The sequence below is a fragment of the Calypte anna genome, chromosome 1 (assembly GCF_003957555.1).
Source record: "Calypte anna isolate BGI_N300 chromosome 1, bCalAnn1_v1.p, whole genome shotgun sequence".
NCBI classification, from domain to species: Eukaryota; Metazoa; Chordata; class Aves; order Apodiformes; family Trochilidae; genus Calypte; species Calypte anna.
Genome location: NC_044244.1, coordinates 129,678,862 through 129,684,782, shown reverse-complemented (window position 1 = coordinate 129,684,782; position 5,921 = coordinate 129,678,862).

The window sequence follows — 5,921 nt, the reverse complement described above, 5'->3', positions numbered from 1 at the left end:
ATTTTTATATAAAAGGGAATATATTTCACATAATGTGCAAAAAAAGTGATTTTCAACTTAATGAATTAAACAACCATGTGAACCAAGACTGCAAAACAGGCAATAAAAATATTTTCATAAAGAGCAGAGTGAGTAGGAGTATGAAGACAATATCACTCATATATATTTTCCCTAAGGCAACTGTAACGAACAACTCTGTATTTTCTTTAAAATTATTTTTGCAACATAGCAATATTTACTTAAATTAAATAACGTGTCATATTAATCTTTCCAGCATGATCTCTATCTCAAGGTTTTTTTCTAGCACTCATAGTTGCAACTTGATTTTCATTTTGCACTCTTGATCTAATTAAGATTATAATTTTCTTATGTCTTTGTGAAATACAGAGGCATTTGTAAATACACAATCTAGGCACAAAAAATGGCACAATGGCAACCCTACTTGGAATCTGAAGCACTTGACAGAGATATATTGCTGGAAGTTCTTTTCATCAGATGGTAATTATGTCTTTGTCCTCTTTGAATATACCTGTTGTTTGCTGCTCTTATCTCAATTAAAATGTTTGTCATCTATCTGTTTGATTATCTGGTTCTGTTTTTATTTTGCTTTAGTAGAAGCTCTGAAGGTATTAAATATCCTGTATGAGAATTAAACCATGATTGAAATTCAGAAATTCTTATTTCTAAAGCACGTGAAGGAAACAAAGAAAATTCAGTTCTTTTCCCCTGAATAAAGTAACATATACAGTAGGATACAGTGCTTCAGGATGTGAAATGTGATATCTAACACCAAATGCTTTTGAGACCAACAAACCTATTTTTTAAACAATGATCTAAGTGTATGTGGCTAAGATTTGGACTGAGGATTGAATTAAATTCTCTCCCAAGGTCTCTTTTCATCTTTATTTGCTCTGTTCTTTACTTCTGGAAGAGTGCCCCTTCTATTCCATCTAATAAAATTTGGAAGATTTGGCACTTATCACCATAGCAGCACCATACCTAGGCACTGTATGCTTGTGCACAGTGCCCACTTTGCTTCACAGAGTTGAATGTAAAATTGTATGGCTAAATCTACATTTATCATCATTGAAAAAAAGCTTCAGATACAATTCTGTATCTGGTCATCGCTATGGAGAAATAAGTGGGTGTTTTTTCATCCTACATGAAATGGTTGTCCCTTATAATATATCCTACCCACTAGTTTAAGGGTGAATCCCATTTGGTAAAACTAGAAATTAAAAAGATTAGGAATTATCCCTCATTTTTAAATAATTTTTGAAATGAAATATGATCAAGTCAGGATAATTAAAAACAAAAAAGCAAGCAAACAAAAAAACCCCAACCAAACAAAAACCAACAACACACCAACAAAAAACAATCTTCAACACTTGAGAAGACAAACTGAGGAATCCTGTGGGACCACCTTCTCCTCTTCCCAGCACTTTTCTCTCTTTTCCTTAGAGCCTGTAATGCAATGCTCCACTTCCACATGTGAGCTCAGCAACCACCCCCACAATATTTTCAGCTACATCCCATAATCCCTAAGCACATTTTTCTGTTCTCTAGCTGAGCAAGAGGCAGCATGCCAAGTCAGTAGTTTGGAGACACACGTTCCTGACTGACTTACCAGTTACTACCTCTCTGCTGAGCCTCACCTTTCCCTAAGGGGGCACATGGAGAGGGATCTCTAATCTTATTATCATGGCAAATGCAAGAACCCTTGTAAGTAAGATGCTAGAAGCTATTTAGCATTTTATTATGACTGAAAAAAAAAAGTGGTTTTTGTTTTTTTTTCTTTTGGAAAGAAGAAAATTCTTTCATTCTTCCTATTTTACAATTGGAAAATAAAGCATTCTAAGTTGTCTGGTGTCTTCATTTATTGTTCAAGGTTTCCTTGGAATATAAAATTTGTCATGTTTTGTAAGAAGGCCAAGTATGAAAATGAAGGAAGTGAAACTTCATGGTTAACCAAGCTGAGGCATAATAAAGAAAACTCTTTAAGGTCTTTGGCATTATATAGAAAATTTGCTCAAAACAATGACCCAAAGCAGAAAAAATTCTGGATTTATGTCCATCATGCAAAGTAACAGTCTATAAACTCTAAATGAATAAATTTACCCCTCTCCAAACATCCCAGACTAGCTCTCCCTCCACCTACAGCAGTGTTTTAGCTTTCAAGCTACACAAGGCTCAGCTACATCTGGTGGCATCAGTGTCTGGTGATGAATCCTCTGGCATTGGCACTGAAAAGCCATGTCAATCTTTTGCTTCAAAAGTTCATTACCAAGTGACATTACTAAAGCAGAAAATACTGTTTTAAGAGGGTGTCAGACACAGGGAACTATAGGCTCTGTGTATGGTATCACATCATATTAAATACTATTGAAGTGCAGCATCCTATTCAGTGTTCAAAACAGAAATATTGGCACGGACATTTCAAAGTCTTGGGAAAATAATTATAATCTCTCATTTTTCCATACTCTGGAAACAGAAATAGCTTTATTTATTGGTGAATGTTAAGAAATCATTAAAATTCTAGCCCTCTCACTTTGACTAGAAACCTTTTGGGGATATATATCCAGGAGTATTTAAAACTATCACTTAATGCATTTAGAGGAGAGAGGTATTTTGGTGACGTTCAATGATTTCATGATTTGCTGTAACTTTGCCAAATGGTTCTAAGTGACAAATGAGATTCCTTTTATTGCCAATTGTTCCATCTGCCTTTTGAGCAACTCAGTACTTTCTTGTCCATGGTGCTCCCTTTAGCCATATCTTAATTTTGTTACTATTATGTTATTCTTCAACTGGAATTAAGCTCAAGCTGAATTTACTATTGAGAGGGCACTGTTAATGCTGCTATAGAATTTTAAGAGCCCTAGACATTAAATATAGCTTTCCTTTCCTCAAGGAAAGATGTTGAAAATCAATTCACATCTGACGTTCTTGAAAACAGCACAACAGATGACAGCAAGAATGTAGAGAACAAAGAACTGTTATATATACCATATTTTCTCTATGATTAGCTGTGCAGTATTTTATGTCTTTTCTAGCAGTGCTGGTTATTGTTGGTTCTGCTATTTATGTTTTTATATAAAGTTTTAATGAACTGTAGGATAGATAGAAACCACCTCACATTACCAAATAGCATCATGTGTATAACTGGAATAGAGATCTCTACCTCTTGATCAAAATAGAAAAAAGGAAAAGAAGAATACATCATTCATATGTCTATTAATGGTTTGCCTCTGCCTACTCAGACTGTTTGAGCACCAGAGTAAATTTATTACCAGTAGAGGGTACTAGTGCACATATGCAGAAGTCATTAAGTAGCACCAAAGATGGCTGTGTGAGAAGCTTGGATTAAAATCATAGAGAGATCACTGGTTTTAATATAATTAGACTTAATAAGATACCTTTAGCCCATCTACAGTGTTTCCTCAGATACTGAAAAATCCTTTCACCATCAACAGAATACATCATAATTTAAAGTTAGCGGTTTTTGTGACATGTACGACAGAGCCCTGGAACAGGCTGCCCAGGGAGGTTGTGGAGTCTCCTTCACTGGAGACATTCAAAACCCGTCTGGACACGTTCCTATGTGATGTACTCTAGGTGGCCCTGCTCTGGCAGGGGGGGTTGGACTAGATGATCTTTCGAGGTCCCTTCCAACCCCTAGGATTCTGTGATTCTGTGATTCTGTGATTCTGTGAACACTAACATCAGATAAAAAGGTCTTAATTTTGATGAGTCAGTATTTTCAAGATGTTCTTTTAACAAAATGAAGTCTTGGAAACACATAGTCCACTAAAATACATGTTGTTAGTTTAGTTTGTTTGTTTAGTTGGTTTAGTTTGTTTGTTTGTTTTTCCTTTCTAAAATGAAGGGTGTTTCTCCACAAAAACAGTGTCATGCAATAAGAATTATTATCATCAGGAATCAATAGCCCAGCTGAAATGTCAGCTTAACATGGCTGTATGACTTTTTCCTCAGTTACGTAGGTTATTGCTGGACTGTGTGCAATACCTCAATTTTGATCCCTAATTCATATCCAGATACCTAAGTAAAGTTTTGCTGACTTTTAGAATTGCTGAGCCATGATCCCTTCCTGACAAAAATGGGAGCTGTGTTATCTAAATATTGTTTTATAGCTCCCCTTTGACCTTGTCCCCAGATTCCTGCCCAATAAACCCATGCACTGGAGCTTATTCAGAATTCTACCTTCTGAGCACATTTGAACAGCTGCTATTTATTAAAAGAAAATGAAAACAAAAACCCCAGAACCCATAGCTTCAATCTGAGAGGGATATCATTCCTTCTTTTCTCTCCAAATGAATGATTTCCCTAACAGATATCTATGTCTGGCCCAGGCCCAGGGCTTGTAGTAAGTTTTCTGTGTAGAGATATTAGGGCCTTAAGGTGCAATATCCTTTGCCTGACACGGTGAGAAAAAGGATCTTTATCCTGTTGGTTGTACTGTGGGTATAAGCAGAATTCAATCTATTTCCTGTAAGGACTGCAATGAACTTTAATAGTTCCTATGTAATAATTATTTAAAAATTTCTGTACAGAATTTTGTGAAATCTTTGGCTTAGATTAAATTGGGTTTTAACAATTGGACTCTGCATACTTGGATTCTAGGTGATCAGATACTTTTTAGACAAGGTTAGCATAGGATTAACCAATTTTACTCTCATTAAATTAAGCGAAATGTACTCTTTAAGAGCTCAGAAAACTCACTTTTCTTAAAGGAACAAGGAGAGGGAAAAGGATCCATATTACAATTATAAAAACACCCTCAAACAGCTAACCACTAACTTCTTGTAACATTACATTAGAAATTAAAAACATGGAGGTGTAAGGCAAGATTTTATTATTACTGGTTATAGTTATAGTCATGATAAATTTGCAACTAGAGGATGAAAAAACACTGATGTCTGATCAATTGGGTAACTCAGTGGACAGATGTGATCAGGGCACAATTAATTTACCTAAACATAAAGGTCTCGTGCCAACTGAGATTCCTTAGGATATCTGCAGTACCCAGAAGGACCCAGTAGGTATGACATAGGAGCCATAAGAGACCTGTACCCTGTTGGAAATGGATCTGGAGGCTAGAGAAGGAGGGGAATACTTTTTAGTATCTTGGATGCCTCTCTACTTCCCTGTTTAGGCACCTGAATATAATAATTAATTTCTAATTAAAAAATAAAATATTTAGGAAGAGTTTTCTAAGTGTGCTAAATCAAGCCTTCAGATAAAAAAAAAAAAACACCACAATATATAATTTTGAAGAATAATGCCAGAGATTTGATATTCAATCATCTAGAGTCACAGTATCTTTAACACTTACAGCTCAGAGTGAACGAAAGGACCAAACTCTGTCCTGTGCATCAGCATGTGCTGCACACCTATGATAGAGCCCTGAAGTATGTCCAGGCTTATAATAGTCCATACTGAACATAGGCAAACTAAAAGCTGGAAAGTCTTGCAGCAATGCCAGTTGTTTAGAAGAAATAGAAAATTTTGCTGAAGGTATGAAGAAAAAAAGGAATAAAGAAAATGGATGGAAAAAAAAGAGGTAACAAGGAGACAAATTTAAAATTGGCTATGATAAATGGCAAGAAGCCATCGATTGGCCTTTTTTTACATCTTGGAAAAAGTACAGGAAAGGCAAGCCAGTTCCTATAATTCTTTTAGCTATGCCAGAAAGCATTTTTTCCATGCCTTGCAAGTTTTCCCTTTTCTATTCCCAACTGCTTACCATCTGGGAATTTGTGGTTATGAACAGTTAAATCTTAATATTTAAAAAAACACATATATTTTTCTTGAAAAGTTTGGTAAAGTGAGTGGATTCCACAGATGGGTGGAATGTGGTGAGATGAATATGTGCAATGGTTGGCACTGTAATGCTGGATCTG